The 23,889-nt window shown below is 36.6% G+C and overlaps 1 long non-coding RNA gene across 3 annotated transcripts in view; it reads right to left on the bottom strand.

The window, feature by feature from the left end:
• The window catches only part of LOC115508879, a 63,296-nt gene that overhangs the window by 5,324 nt on the left and 34,083 nt on the right, over positions 1–23,889 (bottom strand). For all 3 annotated transcript variants that reach the window (XR_003967158.2, XR_004343293.1, XR_003967157.1), the window contains exon 4: positions 17,789–17,972. This is a non-coding gene — a long non-coding RNA (uncharacterized LOC115508879). The remainder of the gene's footprint in view (positions 1–17,788; positions 17,973–23,889) is intronic.

Below are 23,889 nucleotides of genomic sequence, written 5' to 3'. Positions count from 1 at the left end.
AGGATTAGAAATATGCATTTTTACCTATTCACATACATACACAAAGATACAAAGGCATTTGTATAAATATATACAAATTTTCTTTTTTTTATTATAAGTTTCCCATATTTAAAATGTTACATTATTTGTTACCATTTTTAATGGGTTGGGTCTTTTAATGAGAAGAAAAATGTCATGTAAAATCAAACTGTAGCTGCACCTGGGTGGCTCAGCTGGTTGAGCCTCCAAGTCTTGATTTCAGCTCAGGCCATGATCTCATGGTTCATGGGATCCAGCCCCGTGTAGGGCTCCACACTAACAGCACAGACCCTGCTTGGGATTCTCTCTTTCCATCTCCCTCTCCATTTCTCCTACTCCTCCCCTGAGCACGCACTTGCACGCACTCTCTCTCACTCAAAATAAATAAAATTTAAAAATAAAATAAAATCTAACTGTAATTTGCTCTAAAAGCCCTAAAAGTACAGAAGTATTCTGGAGGACAGAATTGGTCTTCCTCCTTTAAATTGGGAAAACACTTACATTGTCTGCCTCTCATTGTGATGCTTGAGAAAACCAGAGTTTGCTTAGATTGAGCCTGTGCAGCAGGTCAAATGACAGCCCCCCAAAAGAGAAGCCTATATCTTAATTCCTGGAACCTCTGAACGTTCCCTTTTGCAGACAAAGCTTATTTGTAGGTATTTTAGGAATCTTGAGATGAGATCATCATCCTGGATTACACAGTGGGCCCTATCTCCAATGACAGTCTCCTTACAAGAGACAGAAGAACTGGAGAAAAGAAAGTCACAGGATGAAGAGACTGTCATGATACAGCCACACACAGAGACTGCCCCGAACCACCAGAAGCTAAGACACAAGGAAAGGAATATCCCCTGGGGCCTTGGAGGGAGCATGGCCTCGCTGACACCTTGATTCCAGACTTCTGGCCTCAAGAAGTGTGAGAGAATGAATGTGCTTTGCTTTGAGCCACACAGTTTATGGAAATTATTACAGCAGTCGAAATAAATCACTCTGTGTAATAAAGTAGCAAGAATAGAGAATCTCTTCATGATTGTGGGACAGCAAGTTTGAGGGTACCTGCATGGGGAGAAGAGGATTTGGGAAATAATCTCCAGAAAGAACATAATGTGGCACAAAGTGGCGAGCAGGACTGAGGTGCGTATGACCAAGAAGCTATCAAACTAACGAACTTAGTTTCACTTTGATGTTATTATCTATGCTGTGCTGTTCCCTAGCTTAACCTTTATCCTTCATCCCTCCTTCTTCAGTGAAAGTGTTTTCCTAAAAGAATGGTGCTTTGGAGAGTGAGCAAGCAGGGGTTTGCATTCCGAGTCATGGAGAAGCAGGGTCAAGGGAGAACAGTACAGGGAAGGGGCGAAACAAAGAAGGATTCCAGAAATCAGCTGTGGCATGCCAACAGTAATGAGTAGTGAGAAGGAAAACAAAAACCAGACAACCTACAGCGACCTGGAGGAGGCAGGGTACCTTTCACAGCACAGAGCATTGGATCCAGTGAGGGCATGTAGACAGTAAAGGAGAAATGACCACAGAGCTGCCAGGGGCTGGAGAAGTACACAATAGCCACACACAGACAAACAGGGGTTTGGATTACAGAAGGAGAGGTCAATGTCAATTTCAAGCAGGGTTAAAATCCAAGTTTCTTTCAAAACCAGCCACCTGAGGGTTGCCTGGGTGGCTTAGTCAGGTGTCCGACTCGATTTCAGCTCAGATCAGGATCTTAAGGTTCATGAGATCAAGTCCCACTGTCAGGGCAGAACCTGCTAGGAATTCTCTCTCTCCCTCTTTCTCTGCTGTTTCCCCCACTCACACTTTCGCTCTCAAAAGAAATAAACTTCAAGAAAAAAAGCCACTTGAGACCATAGCCTTTTCTCTCTCTTCCTTCTCCATCTCTTCCATGTTATGATATGAATTTTTCTTACTCTGGTATATAGTAAGAATAGTCAAGTTAAATCCAACACCAGAGGCATGCTACCCCACTGCAGGACTGATCCTGTGACAAAACAATCAAAGCACAGAGAGCTTGTGAAGACTCCACATGAGGAGGAGTGATGAATTAAAGTAGTTGTCTTTCTTTGAAACAGTGAGGAGGGGAGGAAAGTTGAAAAAGGAGAGATGCAAGCAGATGAGAACAGTAAAGTAACAGAAGCTTCTGGAAATGGGTGGAGGGGTGATTCAGGAGTAAAAGAGTAAATAGAAGTGTGGTTAAAATCAAACAAGGAGGTCAGGAAAAGTTGGAAGAGATGGAGAAAAGAGCTCAGCAGAAAAAGAAGTAGAAGCAAAGAAGCAGAAAGAGAGCTTTGAATACAGAACACCGTATCATCATAATAAGGTAGTTTGTATTAAACGTGAATATTTTTAGAGCCTATATAAAATCATTTCAACTTTCTGGCTTTTAATGAGAAGTGTAGTCAATTTAAATTTTAATTTAAATAACACTTCCCAAAGACCATAAAATTTCGGACTCCATCAGGATTTATTACCCTCTAGGAAAAGTTAGGTACTTTAGAAATGCATTAATTCCCTTACGACATTTGGCTTTTGCCACAGAACCAGTTTCTGGCTAAATGACTCTGTGACCTAAAAGAGCTCATTTATTTCTCAGAGTGAATATTCACTTTTACGGAGCATCTTTCATATTAGGGGGCTCCAGTTCGGGTTTGTGGAGAAACACTAACGAAGAAACAGGACTTGACTGCTCCTATTTTGAGTAAATTATTAGCCCCTTCTAGTGTCAGCACTAATTTTATTATTTATGTGAATTAATATAAACTCTGAAAAACAAACCATTCCATGTTATGAAGTTTGAAAATGTGACTTTGGAAAACTTATAGTCATCCATTTTAGTTTTATACGAAAGAAGTTCTTTTCAGAATGATGAGATGTGGAGGTGATAAATATGTAATAATGTTTTCATACACTTGCCAATTTAATGTGTTTGCATTAATATTTAATACATCAATCTTTTCAAGAAGAACATGTTCTGCATTTCAATGTGTCTTTTCTTTTTCATTAGATTGACCTATTTCTAAAGTCCCCAGAGAAAATTTTTTCATTTGGTGGACATTTCCAAGACAATGATCAAATCTCCTTTTTTTGTGAGCGTATAAGAAAATGTGAATTTTGTTTGGACTTTATGCAAAATCATCATTATATATATGTATATGTGATTTATAAGAGTAAAATCCACTTCAGTGGATTTGTATTATAAAAAGTATGGAGGACATAATTTGAGACAAATATTTAAATGAAGCAAATGTGTTGAAATGATTTTAATTTAATTAAATAAATTTATAAATAATTTATTTAATTTTTAGTTATTTTAATTTGAGTCCAAAGTAGGAAAGTTTCTGGTAAATGGTGACCCCACAACTTTGTCCAAGTTTGAGATATGTGTGTATAACACATGAACTTTTTTCAAGAAATTCACTAAGCCTCCATTCAAATTATTATCTTTTTGGGGCGCCTGGGTGGCGCAGTCGGTTAAGTGTCCGACTTCAGCCAGGTCACGATCTCGCGGTCCGTGAGTTCGAGCCCCGCGTCGGGCTCTGGGCTGATGGCTCAGAGCCTGGAGCCTGTTTCCGATTCTGTGTCTCCCTCTCTCTCTGCCCCTCCCCCGTTCATGCTCTGTCTCTCTCTGTCCCAAAAATAAATAAACGTTGAAAAAAAAATTTTTTTTTAAAATAAAAAAAAAATTATTATCTTTTTAAGGTCTGCCCAGCTAAACACAACTCCTCATTAAACCAATCTCTCTAAATATCATTCAAATTTGGTTATTTTTCCAGTGTGCCTTCTCCAATCATATATATACCTGATTACTGCATAGATAGTTCCTCTCAACTACACCTTGCATTGTTAGTTTATTTCTTTACATGTGGTCTTTGAGGTTATATTTCATATACAGGTGCTTGCTGCTGTATAAGACTATTTTATCTCACGATGTTGCTATTCTTGTTTCTTTTCTCTCCATACATTTCTACTGGGGTATATCATTTTGAAACGATGCTAAAAAGGGTTGTACAACTACACATCAGATATCAACTACTGAGCATCTGCCCAGGTCTTCTGAAGCTGAAGAGGCAGCCCTCTCTCACCTTTCAAGTTTCCTGCAAGTCCTGAAGGTCAGCAAGACACAGCTTACCCTCCCAGGACTGGGTAGGTAGGTAGGTAGGTAGGCGCTACCTTCCCCCTGGGAAAGTCATTTACTGGGCTAAAAGGCCGAGCCCCTCTCCTCTGAGTGGCAGAGTGTCCTTGCTGTCTCCTTCAACAAAGAAACAATTGAGAGGTGGAGAGTTGACAAGCATTCAGGCTGCCCTTTTCCTCAGAATTCCCTAGTAAAAGCGTTAGCTTAGTAGTTGTAAAATTTGAAGAGATGAACAGGGGAGGAGAGAAGGGAGCAAATGAACAAGAATATCTACACTGGAACGTAGAACATAGCTTCTCAGGGAACAAAGATTTTGTCTAGTTTCATATTCCTCTGTGGTTAGAAATGAGCCTTGTACATGCTAAATGCTTAATAGTTGTAAAATAAATGAATCAAAGGAAGACAATAATTTTTCAAGGGAAAAAAATGGTTTTGTAATATGCCATTTATAAAATCAAATAATAGACTGAATATCTAATGGATAAAGTAGATCGAGATTCAAATAACTCCAGGGTGGGCTTGGTAAAACTCTAGGGGTTTGGTCTTCTCTGGGAATATGCTACCAAGTAACAACAATCCCCTTTTTTTTGTATTCGAGACGCTTTTTTTTCCCTATCATTCTATTCAACAAACACTTCAATCAGAAGAAAACACACAATTAAAATAATTGAAGTTTAGGGAATGTCTATTTCTGACAGACTGTTAAGAAATATGCGTAAGACACCTTTGAATCATTGAGGCTGGAAGGAGAGCAGTCCTTAAAATAATAGACTTTAAGTGAGTGCGCAACCTAAACTATGTGTTATGAAGGTGGTCTTGTGTAAATCATTGGACTTCTTTCAAAGGAAGATTCTGTAATTTAAATTAAGTCATGTATTTTTTGAATAACATAGTAGTTCTGTTTTCCGGAACTTAGTGAGTACTGTATCACAGGGACAGGTAAGACATACCAAAACCATGTAAGCAACCTGGTTACCATGAATTGTATGTATATTTATGGAAAGAGGAAGAAGTAAATTACTTTTAATTTTACTTTTGTATTTTATATTACTTCTAAAGAATTGGGAGACACGGAATCCCAAGCATGGCCTTCTACACAAGGACAACTTATTAGAACATTCTTAATTATTTAGTTGAAAGGCTGGTAACTTTCCCACAGATTACTTGTAAATCACACAAAAATGCTAAGATATGAAAGTAGGAATTGATAAATGGCATTCCTTAAATATGATAGAAATTGCTAGTGACCCAAATAGCCATTAATGTATAATTCAGCAATTAAGGTAATTCAACCCAATAGAAAAACAACTGTTGTCATCAAATATAATTAAATATTCCATTACTTATAACAGAAGTCCATAAACTTTTCCTATAAATGATTAGATACTTAATATTTTACGCTTTTTGGGTCTTACAGCTTCCGTTGTAACTACTCAACTTTGCTCTTAAAGGATGGAAACAACCACAGCCATGCATAAAAGAATGAGTGTAGCCATGTCCCAATAAAACTTTTTTTACAAAGGCAATCAACAGTCCAGATTTGGACCATAGATCACTGTTTGACAAATCCCATAATATGGCACAGAAGACTCTTCAGAATATAGCAAAAACATATAGGATTCCACATTTGAAACATAGGGGGGCCACTCCCAAATTTACTACTTGTTCATATTCTCTCTCCCCCTTCCTTTCCTCTCCCCATTTTTTACTCTTCCTTCCTCTGATCTGCTGTATCACAGTTCATCAAGGGCAGAGGTGAAGGTGTACAAAAGGGAGTAACCTATGCCAGAGGAGAGGAGTATTTTTGATGCTGTTTAAATTGCCAATTCATGGTAATAATAAAAGCAGGCTGACTTTTTGTTGGCTTTACTGTTGTACTGAATCCCACATCATTTTTATTGCCCATGACTGCCCACTCAAGCAGTCTGCTGCCACGATACCCAATGCTCTTCTGTATCTTAAATGGAAAATATAACTGGTATGTTGGACTTTTTTCTGAATTAATAAATATTCTTTAACTGTTGTATAGAGGTTATAGGATGCATCATAACTTATAAAGCCTACATTGATATATATTTAAACTATTCCAAATGTTCTCTGGTACAAATAATGTCTTCACTGTATATATTTCAACACTCTTCTTTGCACACTTGTGGGAGTTTTATTTGAATAAATTCCTAGAAAGTAATTGATGACACATTTAAAATTTTAACATATATTGCCACATTGCACTTCAAAAATTCTGTGTCAGTTTAAACTTTATCCAATATACATGAATCTATGAATAAAATCCATACTCTCCAATAGAAAATAAAATCATATTTGTAACTTTTGCCAATTTTTAACTCAAATGTGATATCTCATTTTATTTCAAATTGCATTTCTTTTCATAAATATCAACCATTTTTAAATGTTTTCCTCTGAAAATACTCTTCAATATATAATACTGTATAATTTGGGTTTAGTTAAAGGGAATGTCCATAAAGGCAATCTTACAAACAAATAAAGTTTAATATATTCAAGTGGAGTACGTTAAAATTGTACACTTGTTAAGCTGGATCAGTCTTGTTAAGATTATTTAGCCTCATTAGTTAAATGTGTTTGGACATTTTTGTCTTGTTATATTTAAAAACTCTCATAGGCTCCTCAATAAGCTTTTGTATTTTTGTCAATAAGAAATAATATTTGAAGGAGGACCCAAAATAGCAGAACAGCATGGAAGTTTTTTGTGTGTCTCATGTCCATGAAATACAGCCAGACCAACACTAAACCATCCAATACACCTAGAAAACTGATTGGAGGATTAACACAACAATCTGCACAACCTGAACCACAGAATCAGCAGGTACACGGCACAGAGAGGTGAATTTGGGGAGCGAGAAGCCATGAAAGGTAGGGAACCACTATTGTGGGCAGAGACAGGACAGAGACTCGGGAGGGGGGGAGAATACAGGAAAAGCACCCCTCCTCAAAATCAGCTGAAGAGAAAGTGGAAAATTGGAAACAGCCTCAGGGACTAAACTAAAAAGGGAGAAAGGAGAAAGGAGAGTCTTAAATTCCATTAAGACTGTAAACAAGGGGAGCACAAAGGCTGCAACTCCACAGCTCGATACCTGGTGGTGCTCTGGTAGGAAGGGTGAATCCCCAGGAACAGAGTGGAGGTGGAAGTTCTCGGGTCACATGGGGAAAAGCGGTTCCACTGCTGGAAAGACATTGGTAGAGAACTGTTGAAGCCACTTGGTCCCAGCAGACCCCAGAAAACGGCCACATTCGCTGGTGCTGGAACAAGGTTGTTAAGGGTGGAAGCCTGGTGCCAGATGTGTGTTGTGATTTTCCATAATCCCTGAAACGCTGCTGCTACACTGTCTGCAAACTTTTTCTGGGGCAGGCTGGCACCTGGCCGCAGTCTCTGGGCACCGGCAGCAGCAGGGTCCAGCAAGCGTTCCTGGGTGCAGCCAACATTCGGCCATTGCTCATTTGGCCATTGCTCAGTGAGACCCTCCCACAGAGGGGCTGAACAGGTCAAAGCTGCAATCCTTCGGAAGTAAGGGGCTGGGGAAAACAGCCGCATCCGAGATAAAACTCGGGAGAGAGGTACTGTCTGGTGCCTGGTCATGGAGGGTGAAAAAGCGGGGAGTGAATGAGAGCTGAAGACAGAGGACAGGTGTGTGATTGCTGACCCGGGAGAACAGACTGGGTAGCTGGGTGGCACCATTTTCACCGCTCCCACACATGCGCATACGCACCTACAAGCACCACAACAATCCACCCCAGTAGGCTAGTAGCGCCATCTAGTGGAGAGCGGAACTGTTACACTGATCTCCGCCCAACTGGGCCAACTTCGCTCTTCAAGAACACAAGTCTCATCGCCAGCTTAGTTTATGGACTATAAAGAGCTACATAGACTGACTTCTAGGGGAAAAATGAAAGAATTTCAGTCCTCCTTCAATCTGTTAGCAGATTCATCTATTCAATTTTCTTTCTTTTTCTTTTCCTTTTTTCTTTTTCTCTTTTACAATTATTCTCTTTTTCTTGAATACCGAAAGAGAAAATATTCATTTTTATTTTCAATTTTTATTAAAAATATTTTTCTTTAATTTTTATTACTATATTTTTTACGTTTGTGAAATTTTTTCAAATTCTATTTTACTTCCATCATTTATTTTAGTCTACTTTAGTGTATTCACCTTTTCAGTTTTCAAAAAATTTCCTTTTTTTAATTTTTCTTTTTCTTTTTTTCTTTTTTCTCTTTTTCATTTCTTTTACTTGAATGTAGAAAGAGAAAAACTTCATTTTACTTTCAATTTCTATTAAAAATATTTTCCTTTACTTTTATTACTATATTTTTTACTTTTATGTACATTTTTTCAAATTCTATTTTACTTCCATCATTTTATTTTAGTCTACTACAATCTATTCATTTTTTCAAATTTTCAATTTCCTTTTTTTCTTTTTTTATCTTTTTCTTTTTTTCATTTCTTTCTTTTTTCTTAAATACAGAAAAAGTCATATTTGTTTTTAATTTTTATTAAAAATATTTTTCTTTAATTTCTTTCTACTGTGGACTTTATTTTTGTGTATAATTTTTCAAATTCTATTTTACCCCCATCATCTCATTTTAGTCTACTTCAGTGTATTCATTTTTTTCAAATTCTCAAATGATTTCCTTCCCCCCCCTTTTTTTTTTTTTAATCTGTCAAACCACTTTGAACACCCAGACCAAAACACATCTAGGATCTAGCATCATCTATTCAATTTTGTGTGGGGGTGTGTCTTTAATTTTTAATTTTAATATTTTTTTACTTTCAATTTTTCTATCTCATTAATTCCTTTTCTCCCTTCAAAAGGACAAAACGAAGGAATTCACCCCAAAAGAAAGAGCACGAAGAAACGACAGCCAGGGATTTAACCCACACAGATACAAGCAAGGTGTCTGAATCAGAATTTAGAATCACGATAATAAGAATACTAGCTGGAGTCAAAAATAGGTTAGAATCCCTTTCTGCAGAGATAAAAGAAGTAAAAAATGGATGGGTGCAGCAGCAGCAAGGATGGATGAGGCAGAACAGAGAATCAGCGATATAGAGGACAAACTTACAGAGAATAACAAAGCAGAAAAAAGAGGGAGATTAAGGCAAAAGAGCACGATTTAAGAATTAGGGAAATCAGTGACTCATTAAAAAGGAACAACATCAGAATCATAGGGGTCCCAGAAGAGGAAGAGAGAGAAATAGGGGTGTAAGGGTTATGTGAGCAAATCATAGCAGAAAACTTTCTTCACCCGGGGAAAGACACAGACATCAAAATCCAGGAAGCACAGAGGACCCCCATTAGATTCAATAAAAACCGACCATCAACAAGGGATATCATAGACAAATTCACAAAATACTCAAGCAAGGGGAGAACTATGAAAGCAGCAAGGGAAAAAAAGTTCCTAATTTACAAGGGAAGACAGATCAGCTTTGGAGCAGACCTATCCACAGAAACTTGCCAGGCCAGAAAGGAGTGGCAGGATATAGTCAACGTGCTGAATCAGAAAAATATGCAGCCAAGAATTCTTTATCCAGCAAAGATGTCATTCAAAATAGAAGGAGAGATCAAAAGTTTCCCAGACAAACAAAAATTAAAGGAGTTTGTGACCACTAAACCAGCCCTGCAAGAAATTTTAAGGAGGACTCTCTGAGGAGAGAAAAGATGAAAACATATATATATAAATAAATAAATACCAAAAGAAACAAAGATTATAAAGGACCAGAAAACACCACCAGAAACTCCAACTCTACAAGCATCATACTGGCAATAAATTTGTATCTTTCAGTACTCACTAAACATCAATGGACTCAATGCTCTAATCAAAAGACATAGGGTGACAGAATGGATAAGAAAACAAGATCCATCTATATGCTGTTTACAGGAGACCCACTTTAGACCTAAAGACACCTTCAGATTGAAAATAAGGGGATGGAGAACCATCTATCATGCTAATGGTCAACAAAAGAAAGCCAGAGTAGCCATACTTATATCAGACAATCTAGACTTTAAAATACTGTATCAAGAGATGCAGAAGAGCATTATATCATAATCAAGGGGTCTATCCACCAAGAAGACCTAAGAATTGTAAACATTTATGCACCAAATGTGAAACACCCAAATATATAAATCAGTTAATCACAAACATAAAGAAACTCATCAATAGTAATACCATAACAGTAGGAGACTGCAACACCCCACTCACAGCAATGGACAGATCATCTAATCGAAAAATCAACAAGGAAACAATGGCTTTAAATGACACATTGGACCAGATGGACTTAACAGATATATTCAGAACATTTCATCCTAAAGCAGCAGAATATACATTCTTCTCCAGTGTACATGGAACGTTCTCCAGAATAGACCATATACTGAGACACAAATCAGCCCTAAGTATGTAAAAAGGATAGTGATCATACCGTGCATACTTACAGACCACAACGCTATGAAACTCGAAATCAACCACAAGAAAAAATTTGGAAAGGTAACAAATACTTGGAGACTGAAGAACATCCTACTAAATAATGAATGGGCTAACCAAGCAGTTAAAGAGAAAATTAAAAAGTATATGGAAGTCAATGAAAATGATAACACCACAACCCCAAACCTCTGGGACTCAGCAAAGGTGGGCATAAGAGGAAAGTAGATAGCAATCCAGGCCTTCCTAAAGAAGGAAGAAAGATCTCAGATACACAACCTAACCTTATGCCTTAAGGAGCTGGAAAAAGAATAGCAAATAAAACCCAAAACCAGCAGAACACAGGGAATAATAAAGATTGATCAGAAACGAATGCTATCGAAACCAAAAAACAGTAGAATAGATCAATGAGACCAGAAGCTGGTTCTTTGAAAGAATTAACAAAATTGATAAACCACCAGCCACTTTGATCATAAGGAAAAAGGAAAGGACCCAAATAATAAAATCAAGAATGAAAGAGGAGAGATCACAACCAACACAACAGAAATAAAAACAATAATAAGATAATATTATGAGCAATTATACGCCAATAAAATGGGTAATCTGGAAGAAATGGGCAAATCCTTAGAAACATATACACTGTCAAACTGAAACAGGAAGAAATAGAAAATTTGAACAAGCCCATAACCAGTAAGGAAATCGAATTAGTAATAAAAAATCTGTCAAAAAACAAGAGTCCAGGGCCAGATGACTTTCCAGGCGATTTCTACCAAACATTTAAGGAAGAGTTAACACCTATTCTCTTGAAACTGTTCCAAAAAATAGAAATGGAAGGAAAACTTCCAAACTCTTTGTATGAAGCCAGTATTACCTTGATTCCAAAACCAGACAGAGACCCCACTAAGAAGGAGAACTATAGACCAAATTCCCTGATGAACATGGATGCAAAAATCCTCAACAAGATATTAGCCAACTGGATCCAACAATACATGAACAAAATTATTCACCACGACAAAGTGGGATTTATACCTGGGATGCAGGGCTGGTTCAATATCCGCAAAACAATTAACATGATTCATCACATCAATAAAAGAAAGGACAAGAACCATATGATCCTCTCAATAGATGCAGAGAAAGCATTTGACAAAATACAGCATCGTTTCTTCATAAAAATCCTCAAGAAAGTAGTGATAGAAGGAGCATACCTCGAGATCATAAAAGCCATATATGAATGACCCAATGCTCATCCTCAATGGGGAAAAACTGAGAGCTTTCCCCCTAAGTTCAGGAACAAGACAGGGATGTCCACTCTCGCCACCGTTACTCAACATAGTATTGGAAGTGTTAGCCTCCGCAATCAGACAACACAAAGAAATTAAAGGCATCCAAATCGGCCAGGAGGAGGTCAAACTTTCACTCTTCACAGATGACATGATACTGTACATAGAAAACCCAAAATATTGCACCAAAAAACTGCTAGAATTGATTCATGAATTCAGCAAAGTTGCAGAATATAAAATCAATGCACAGAAATCGGTTGCCTTCCTATACACCAACAATGAAGCGACAGAAAGAGAAATCAAGGAATCGATCCCATGTATAGTTACACAAAAAACCATAAAATACCTAGGAATAAATCTAACCAAAGAGGTGAAAAAACTATACATTGAAAATGATAGAAAGCTTATGAAAGAAATTGAAAAAGACACACAAAAAAATGGAAAAAGATTCCATGCTCCTGGGTAGAAAGAACGAATATTTTTAAAATGTTGATACTACCCAAAGCAATCTACATATTCCGTGCAATCCCTATCAAAGTAACACCAGCATTCTTCACAGAGCTAGAACAAATAATCCTAAAATTTATATGGAGCCAGAAAAGACTCCAAATAGCCAAAGCGATCTTGAAAAAGAAAACCAAAGCAGGAGGCATCACAATCCCAGACTTCAAGCTATACTACAAAGCTGTAATCATCAAGACAGTATGGTACTGGCACAAGAATAGATACTCAGATCAATGGAATAGAATAGAGAACCCAGAAATGGACCCACAAATGTATGGCCAACTAATCTTTGGCAAAGCAGCAAAGAATATCCGATGGAATAAAGACAGTCTCTTCAGCAAGTGGTGCTGGGAAAACTGGACAGGGACATGCAGAACAGTGAACTTGGACCACTTTCTTATACCATACACAAGAATAAACTCAAAATGGATGAAAGACCTAAATGTAAGACAGGAAGGCATCAAAATCCTTGAGGAGAAAGCAGGCAAAACCTCTTTGATCTTGGCCACAGCAACTTCTTACTCAGTATGTCTCCAGAGGCAAGGGAAACAAAAGCAAAAATGAACTACTGGGACCTCATCAAAATAAAAAGCTTCTGCACAGTGAAGGAAACAATCAGCAAAACTAAAAGGAAACCGACAGAATGGGAGAAGATATTTGCAAATGACATATGGTATAAAGGGTTAGTATCCAAAATCTATAAAGAACTTATCAAACTCAACACCCAAAAAACAAATAATCCAGTGAAGAAATGGGCAAAAGACATGAATAGACACATCTCCAAGGAAGACATCCAGATGGCCAACAGACACATGAAAAAATGCTCAACATCACTCATCATCAGGAAAATACAAATCAAACCACCATGAGATACCACCTTACACCTGTCAGAGTGACTAACATTAACAACTCAGGCAACAACGGATGTTGGTGAGGATGTGGAGAAAGAGGATCTTTTTTGCATTGCTGGTGGGAATGCAAGCTGGTGCAGCCACTCTGGAAAACAGTATGGAGGTTCCTCAAAAAACTAAAAATAGAACTTCCCTACAACCCAAAAATTGCACTACTAGGCATTATCCACGGGATACAGGTGTGCTGTTTCGAAGGGACACATGCACCCCCATGTTTATAGCAGCACTATCAACAACAGCCAAAATATGGAAAGAGCCCAAATGTCCATCGATGGATGAATGGATAAAGAAGATGTGGTATATATATATATATATATATATATATATATATATATATACATATATACATATATATATATATATACACACACACACACACACACACACACACACACACAATGGAGTATTATTGGGCAATCAAAAAGAATGAAATCTTGCCATTTGTAACTATGTGAATGGAACTGGAGGGTATTAAGCTAAGTGAAATTAGTCAGAGGAAGGCAAAAATCATATGACTTCACTCATATGAGGACTTTAAGAGACAAAACAGATGAACATAAGGGAAAGGAAACAAAAATAATATAAAAACAGGGTGGGGGACAAAACAGAAGAGACTCGTAAATATGGAGAACAAACTGAGGGTTACTGGAAAGGTTGTGGGTGGGGGCACAGGCTAAATGGGTAATGGGCACTAAGGAATCTACTTCTGAAATCATTGTTGCACTATATGCTAACTAATTTGGATGTAAATTTAAAAAAAATAAAAAATTAAATTAAAAAAATTTAAATTAAAAAAAGAAATAATTATTGATATTTTTGTTTGGTGTGTAGTGTCAGTAATTTTACTCTAATATGGGTAAGATATTTTCCAAAGGCATACGTCCTCTCCAGGAAATCCTACCTCTCTTCTTGGACATTAGGAATGAAGATAGAGTACACTTACACATAATCACCCATACTATTTAATAATAAAATATACAATTTCTAATCTAACTTCATAGGTGCAGAGTTTACTATCTGTTTGGTATGACATGATAACTGTAGACAAATACATGATGATCTGAAATGCTTTTGGACATTTGGCTTTTATGGGGGGAGTGTTGAGCTGTTTTTAAGTTTTGAAGTACATCCTACCCATGATATGTGCACTCAGCCTTCTTGCTTTATGGCAGTGGTACAGCTTTTGTCTTGGCTTCTTCCCTGTGACCCTTCCCATTAGTTTCTAGTCACTGCTCAACCCTCTCCACTCAAAGAGGAAGCTTTATCTCTCCTTTTATTTCCTTCCAGTTCCTGTTAAAAAAATAGAGGCCTATTATTATCCTAATTATTATGCATAAAAAGATAATATTTTACACCAGAAAAAAAAAGTTCTCTGTCCATATTACATCAACTCAGGCAGAACTCTTATACCCAAATAGTATACACTCTGTCTTCTCCCTGGTTCCAATGAGTGAACTGTCAATGCTCTTCTCTAAACTCAGGTGTTCTACTCATTCACTGGATGCCATCTGCTACTGACTACTCAAAGAATAACTTCTGTAGTCGTTCTCTCTCTCTCCCTCTTGTATCACTGTAGGCAATGTTGGCATGCCCAGGGCTCTGCCCTGTACTCTTCACATCTTGGTCTACAAGTGACCCCTAAATGTTCTCAAATTTAGACTTCAAATATGCTTCATCTCTTGAAAGATTCATCACTTATATCTCAAAGCCAAACCACACTCCTAAATTCTAAATTAATATATTCAAATTGCTTACTTAACATCTCCAGCTGCATAACTAAGAGGCGTCTTTAACATATTTAAAACTGAGGTCTTGACCTTCCCTGTATCTTTTCTTCTCAAGGTTCCACATCTCTGAAAATGGCAATTCCATGTTTTCCAGTTGTCCAGATCAAAACATTGGAAGCACAACTGAGTTTTCTCACTTCCTCATAACTACATAACAACCAACAACAAATACTCTGAACTTTTTCTTCAAAATATATCCATAATCTAATAATTCTGAATAATCTAATTACTACCATCATTGCCCCTCTAGTCAAAGCCACTATTATCATTCACTTCAACTACATGGATTCTCTCCTTCCACCTTTGTTTCCATGCAGTCTGTTCTTTACACAGGAGCCACAGGCAGGTCATGGCATGCCTCTGCTTAAAAACATCCCATGGCTTTCCAGCCTCCTCAGAGTAAAAATCAAAGTCCTTGCCATGGTTTACAAGACCCTATGTTATCCAGCCCAATAAGATCTCTCTCCAATGCCATCTCTTACCCATTCCCCCCTTGCTCACTTCTAGTCACACTGGCATGTTTCTATTTTCTAGAACACATCTGGCCCTCAGTCATCCAAAGAGCCTGTGTTCCTTTTCCTGTGGATCACCTTTCCACATGGATCAACAAAGCAGACCTCTTCACTGTCTTAATCTTCTGTTAACTTATCATACAGGTCTGACATAAAATAGAATATTAATAAAGGCTAGAACATGCATAATAGTAAATGCTTGCTACATCCATCATTAGAGATTGTATTGGATCAGATGTGATATATATTTAGAGAAATACAGTTTCACTGTATGAATGAAATCTAGAAGATTTAAAACAATACATATCTTCCATGTAACTGTGAAAGAGAAATACTAATTGCTAACATTTCCTGAATTCTATTTTCCTGGACATTGTGTTCCTTATGCATATTAAATCACTTAATCTTTAAAATTGCCCTGGGGAATAGGTAATATTATTTCCATTTTAGAGATAAGACACGTGCAAAGAGAAGTAATTTGCCCCAAATCACAAAGAATGGGAGCTGGGATTTCAATCTAAGTGATATCTTCAAAACTATGTGTTTCACCACCACACTCATTTTCCAAACTATGTCCATAATTTCAGGTTTCTTCATGAAACAAAATTCCCTAGGTTCAACCTTGGTTTTTTAAAAGTACCACTCTTAGGAGAGATGTTGATAATAAGGGAGGCTGTGCATGTGTTGGGGGAGGGATTTTATGAGAATTCACTATACCATCCTCTCAATTTTGCTACCAATCCCAAACCTCTCTAAAAAGTCTTTTAAAAATTCCTTTAGAAAAAAAGTTAGAATGCTCAAATAAATTATAAATAAGATTACAAAAGTAAAGACAAGTACGCTTGGCACAATTCTAATACCCTCCCAAGATTCTTGCCCCTTGCTGTACACTTCTGCATGATCCTCTCTGTTGAGGGTAGGCAGGCTTTGTAAATATGATGGAATGGTCACTCCAATGCCTGGATAATGCTACTTTGCACAGGTGACCTTAAGAAAGAGTGATGTTCCTCACTGGGCTCCAGCATAAGTGAGCGTAAGTTCAGGGAGCCCTCTTCCTGAAAAACAAAGTCAAATTCTGGAACACAAATTTTATGTGCAGGAAGTTTTCCATTGTTGGCTTTGAAGATGGAGAGAGTCATATGGCATGGACCTGCGAGTATGTAAGTGACCCTCTAGTAGGTTTCTATCAAGTAACTGAATTCTGCCAACAACTGGAATCATCTTGGAGGAGGACTCTGAACTTCAGATGAAGATACAGCTGAGAACCTAGCTTCTCTGTGCCTGGATTTATAACCTGCAAACTGTGAGATCATATATTGGTATTACTTGAAGCCATTATGTTTGCAGTGATTCCTTACTTGGCAACAGAAAACTAAGACAACAGGCATCTCAGTTATATCAATGAATATAATTCGTTCACATTCACTCAGAAAAAGAAACTACTTTGTCTGATTCGGTTTAAAGAAAATATTTTGCCTAGAAGAAATATATATCTAAAGCAAAATGCTGTAGAAATAGAGCAAAAAAGTGGCAATATTAATAGAGTAGATTGAAAAAATAATGCAGAGGCACTAGGATTGTTTATATTGACCAAAGAGTTATAATCTACCAGGTAGGTAATACAGCCATACACTTCTATGTGCCTGCTACACAAAATAACAAAATGAAGCATGATAAGTACAAGATGAATTTGAAACAAAGATCTTGTGAGAGTGTTCGATACATCTTTGTCAAGCTCAGATGAGGTTCATAGAATTTGTGTGCTTAAGGGATCATGGAGGTTAGTGGCAGCAAGAACAGATGAGAAGGAGCATGGAGAGGGATTCCGGCTGATTAACTGTTGCTTAATTTCAGTTATGCCCTTCGTGTAAGAGCAAACTTCAGGTCAGAACCTGAAAGGACACCAATTTCTTGCTCTTTGCCCCATTATCTGGTTAAAATATACTGAAAAACCTGAGTGTTTAAAGTATATTCAGAATCCACATTTGACTTAATTGTATACTTTATCCTGGCTAATATACGGTTATGTCAGCATTTGGATGAACATTACCAACAAAATATTGAACAAAAAATATATGCCGTGCGATTGTTATTAATATGAAACTATTGTGACATTCAGTTTATTGTGGACTTGACCTACTTTTATTAAGATTTTTATTGTTTCACTGAAATTAAATACCTTACCTGTTGATTCGTTTTAACTGGACTGCCAAGTCAACAGTGTGGCATGGAGCTGTGGTCTTCACACAAGGTTGGGCATAAACACACCAGAGGGTACACAAAGACATTCCAAGGGTTCAAGTTTCCTTTACTGATGCTGATACTTTCAGATCCTTAGCTTCTATGTAGATTCTTTTCCAATCCTAATCTGAAAAAGAACATATTTTGCTGATTCTTCATTCCCAACTCCCCTTTCATAATCCTTTCTCCTACTTCACCAGATTATGATCCTCTCACATTATCCAGAATCTTGCAATGAAGTGTGTCCCTAGCCAATAAAACTATCCCAGGCATCAAATGAAGTCAGTTTGATTGAAAGAAACATTGGTGAGTGACTTTAGTGACTGTTTAACAACTTGTTTTGCAAGTCAGTTGGCTTTAAATTCTTTGCTTTCAACAAAATTGATGTAATACCCAATAAAATCAATAACATATTATTGAAAATAATTTTTGTGACTTTTGGCATATTTATATAAAAGCTTCAGACAAATTGAGTAATATTAATACTCCCATCCCATCCACTTAAAAATGTGAAAAGGATTTTACATTCATAAAAACAAAACCTAACAGATTTGATTGAACTCTGATTCTCTAACAATTCTAATTATTCATCCATAGATAGAAGAGAAAGTTTAATCTCTCTCATTTAGAAATGTAAGACTGATCAATTTTGTCATATTTAATAATTATTTATCAGCCTCTTAACATGTCTATATTGTTCTGACCACATGAGACCTAATAAAAATTGCATTGGCAAATTAATTATGAAGATATGTCTTAGTAATTAGACATAATTCTTTTCATAAGAAATTTAAAAAATTAATTTTGAATTATATACCCATATTTATTGTAGGGAATTATAATAAGGTGATCAATAAAAGATACTAAAAATAGAATATTACATTAAGATAAAATGTTATGAAAGTTGTATAGCAAAACTCAGAAATCTAGGATAAAAAAGGTATTATATAGAATTCCTAAACATAAAAAGAATGAGTACTTTTTAAAAAGTAAATGATTGTAGGGGTGCCTAGGTGGCTCAGTCAGTTGGGCAGCCGACACTGGCTCGGGCCATGATCTCATGGTTCATGGGTTTGAGCCCTACGTCAGGCTCTGTGCTGGTAGCTCAGAGCCTGGAGCCTGCTTCAGATTCTGTGCCTCCTTCTCTGTCCCTCCCCTGCTAATGCTCTGTCTGTCTGTCTCTCGCTCAAAAATAAACATTAAAAAATGATTAAAAAAATAAATTATTTTGAGCATGAAATCACTGTGATATTTAGGTTCAATCGGACATTTTTAAGAGAATTATCTAGATGTTAATTTTTAATGAAAATAGTTGCAGTCTGTCAAATTGCATCTTTATGACTATTTAAAATTTTGATTAAAAATTTTAGCTATCAACTTAGACGTGCATATTAGAGAGCATATTTTTTACAATGTATTAAAGACAATATGAGCAAAGAAGTTTGAAGGCATTACCACAGAGCAGGGGCTTTGGATTTGTTCATTCCTGGGATGTAATAATTTCTTGTACTACTTTCTAACCAGGGCATATTTCATCAGCAATAAATTAGGATTAATTCCTCTTTCAAGATTGCTGAGAATAAATAAAATAATGTCTATAACTGACCTACCCTGTACTTAGTACTCGTACCTCCCTCATATCTTCCGCTACAGGGAACATGGTGCCTAACCTAGTAAATGTGTTGACTTAATTTCAAAAAAAAAAAATCAACTTTAGCCATAACAATACCCAGAGAAAAAGCTTCTTGTGATGACAAGGGGAACCAGGTCTCTGACCAACATCCCAAGACATGGATGCCATTAAAACAGACTGCTTTTCTGTTTTTTTTTTTTTAATGTTCATTTTTGAGAGAGAGACAGACAGACAGAGCATGAGTGGCAGAGGGAAAGAGAGAGAGGGAGACACAGAATCCAGAGCAGGCTCCAGGCTCTGAGCTGTCAGCACAGAGCCGGATGCGGGGCTCAAAGTCACGAACCGCGAGATCCTGACCTGAGATCAACCAACTGAGCCACCCAAGCGCCCCTTGCTTTTCTTTTAATTAGGATTATGTGCCATGTAGATGAATTCAAATATTATAAGGAGAATTTCTGAACTTTACACATGCTTGTCATTAAATTATAAAAACTAATATTTTACAAGAAAAGGCATTCATATGTTTTCTTCAGGAAATACTAGACTTACCCTTATAAAAGGTCCATTAAAAAAAAAAAAAAAACACTCCTCCCTTGAAATTAGCATATTCTATTATAGCTAGTAGAGATTTCAATACAGAATATCTTTTTAAATTTTTTTTAACGTTTTATTTATTTTTGAGACAGGGAGAGACAGAACATGAACAGGGGAGGGTCAGAGAGAGGGAGACACAGAATCTGAAATAGGCTCCAGGCTCTAAGCTGTCAGCACAGAGCCCGATGGGGGGCTCGAACTCACGGACCGAGAGATCATGACCTGAGCCAAAGTCGGCCACTTAACTGACTGAGCCACCCAGGTGCCCCTCAATACAGAATATTTTTGTGCCTGTCTAATGGGGAACTCAAAATTATCTGTGTATCTTTGTATTTCATAAACTGTAAGGCTGGGGTTTGTCTGAAGAATACAGTGTATCAGTGATCTTTAAATAGATGTGAGTAAGCAAGAAATTGCAAATTTATCAGAAACATGGATAAAATTTAAAATTAAGGGTTTCAGTAGGTCCTCAAACCCATGAACTGCAGTGAGAGGCAGACCAGGCTTCTTTGGACCTCATACCCTATGTTAGGAAGAATAAAGAAATTAGTAACCCTGAGGAATGAATTAATAGAAGTCAAATCTGTGGAAAAAAGGACCAAAATCAAATACATAAACTGGCAGATTTATCCAACAGTGATTTTGGTCATAACAATCAACTACAACTTATTAGCTTCCATAAATTAAGGCCCTTTGTGAATTAATCAATCTAAAATTTAACCTCTAGAAAATGGTTCATAGATTAGATTTCTGATTCATTATGACAGATGAATGCCTGGGTTTATTTTTGATTTTCATAGAATTCTTAAATATTCCTGGTTAAATAAACTCTTGGCAAATAGGAATGACAGATTCCTAAGTACAATTGTGGCTTAAGCAGATACAAGGCAAGAGAAAACTATCCCCACACCTACCTCCACACAAATAGGACTTCAATAAAAAATAATTTTCACCATCCTTCTAAAGTTTTTTCTTTTTATGTAGACAAGTAAAATTGGACTGGAACTATGGAGTTACATATTCAGAAACAAATATATATTTATTTGATAAATCAAATTATGATTCAATCTTAGTAAGGCGATGTATACTATGCTTATGTCTAACTTTATTTAATCATCTTTATTCATGCATACATCTCTTTATTATCTTTTGTCTTTAGGATTTTTATAAGAAATAACTGCTTGTGCAAAAATGTAAATTTGGTGCCTGGGTGTCTCAGTGAGTTAAGCATCCAACTTCAGCTCAAGTCATGATCTCACAGTTCATGGGTTCAAGCTCCGCATCAGGTTCTGTACTGACAGTGCAGAGGCCTGGAGCCTGCTCCCGATTCTGTGTCTCCCTCTCCCTCTCTGCCCCTCCCTGACTTATGCTCTATCCCTATCTTTCAAAAATGAGTAAACGTCAAAAATTTTTTTAATGTAAACTTTTGAAAGCAGTCATCTAAAACTAAATACTGGCCATCACAAGAGTCAAGTGAACCATTCAGCACAAGCAAAAGGTTTATGACCAAAGGTTTTACAACATTCATCTATATGAAAATAAGTAAAACATATTTTAGCATATATATTCAGAATTGATTTTATGCACATTATGTATTCTAATTATAACATTCTAATTTATAAACAATACATACTATGGTTCTGACAGTGAAACTGTGATGAAACACAGAGTACAAATTTTAATTACATACAGTTCTAATACAGTGAGCACTGCAGCATTTCTGTCATCTTTGAAATGGTAACAGAATGAAAAAAAAGTTTTTGAAATATGAGCATGAAGGTAATGAGATCAATAAATGTCAGCTAGAAAAAGTAATCACAACTCCTGAGACTCACTGACCTTTCTACAAATTCCAGAAATAATAGAGTAGCTTGGGATGAGGAATTCTTTAACAATGAGAAACTGATACAATTATAAGAAGAAAGGGAAGCATAGATTGCCTTATGACAGCAAAAACATTGCCTATAAAGGTAATTTTGACACAATAATTTATTCCCTTGATTTTTCTGCTAAGGTCACCACCAACATTGATCACAAATCTTTGGTCTTTACAGAGACAAAATTCCCATTGAAGCCTTGTGAATACTGATATACCTGCTTCATAAACTTTTAGTTTGCTTTGTCATATTTAGCATCCTAATAGAGGTTAATCGTGCAGTTAGTTAATTTAAATGCCCAAAGTGAAAAGCATTCTATTTTGGAAGTTGTAAAATCACTCTATCAGTATCTGAATATAATCTGGAAAAATCCAATTTTGGAAAGTGTTTGAAGGAGTCTTTGGAAAGATTTAATCATCATTAAATATTCAGCATTTGAATATAAAATGAAATGACACTGTAAAACTCCGAACTATGATATTAAAATATTTTTTAAAGTCCACAAAATTTTAGAACATACTGTAAAATAAGGCTTCTGGAATGGCTAAGTTTCTACAGAACCAGAAGGGATGAGAAAGGAGTAAGTTTTCATTTATTATGGCTTTTATTCTGAGTGCAGACTGGAATTGGCACTATAAAAGTGGCTAAAATTTCAAGAGAAAACCCACAGTCGTTCTACACCAAGAAATGAGAAAAAAAAAAGTTCAGGGAAAACACAGGTATTTAAAAGTGAAGGTAAAATCAAGGAAATTAAAAAACCAGAAATATAAACCACAGATTCTGCTCAAATACCTCATCCATATGTTTGGCTGACCCCGAACTATACATGCGCTGGGAAAAGTCAAAGTAGTATGTCTAAATATAAAAAAAAACAAACAAAAAAAACAAAAAAAAAACTGAGATTTAAATATCCAGCCAAGAGGCAGAGTTTTCAATTTGACTCCAACCAAATTACCTACTGAAAGAAGTCATCAAGACACTTCTTAGAAATATAACAAAATCCAGAGACTCCACAACCTGAAATTCAGGATGCTCAGGACATGATTATAAACTACTTGACTCACAAAGAATCAGGAATCTTAAAAAAAAAAAAATCATCTGAAACCCAATCAAAAAAAGAAACAGGTCTTGAAATTATCAGAAAAGGAATTCTAAATAAGTGTTATAATTAAACTCAATAAAAATATGATCACAATGAGAAAAAGAAAGCAATTCTTGGAGATGAAATAAAAAGCTATAAAAGAGAACTGAATGTGACAGGATTCTGAGAGATATTAAGTAGAAAGTACCAGGAATCTGTCTTCCCAACGAGGTAACACTTATACCGGCAGAATCTGTCTAACATAACTATTTAGGAACTCTAGAGGCTACTGAAGGTTGCAACTTTCAAAGGAAGGCTTGAATATTAAATTACAGTTAATTGTGGGGCGCCTGGGTGGCTCAGTCGGTTAAGTGGCCGACTTCGGCTCAGGTCATGATCTCGAGGTCCGTGAGTTTGAGCCCCGCGTCGGGCTCTGTGCTGACAGCTCAGAGCCTGGAGCCTGTTTCAGATTCTGTGTCTCCCTCTCTCTGACCCTCCCCTGTTCATGTTCTGTCTCTCTCTGTCTCAAAAATAAATAAATGTTAAAAAATTTTTTAAATAAATAAATAAATAAATAAATAATAAATAAATTACAGTTAATTTCAGTTGTTATCACAATAGCAGGTACCCATTCCTCTCCCCCAGCCCTATGGCAGGTACACATGTTCCTAAAACAGTCAGCACATAGCTTGTAGGACCCACAGTGAGCACGTGTTTGGGATCCTTAATAAGTTTATCACCAAATTTCTCATCAGAAACTTTGGAGGCCAGAAGGGAGTGGGCAGATATAATCAAACTGCTAAAAGAAAAAAGCTGTTCACCAAGAATCTGATATCCAGAAAAACTATCCTTCAAGAGT

Source organism: Lynx canadensis, chromosome A2, assembly GCF_007474595.2.
Source record: "Lynx canadensis isolate LIC74 chromosome A2, mLynCan4.pri.v2, whole genome shotgun sequence".
Taxonomy (NCBI): Eukaryota; Metazoa; Chordata; class Mammalia; order Carnivora; family Felidae; genus Lynx; species Lynx canadensis.
Note: the sequence above shows the minus strand (reverse complement) of the source record. Positions and strands in the feature narration are given on the sequence as shown.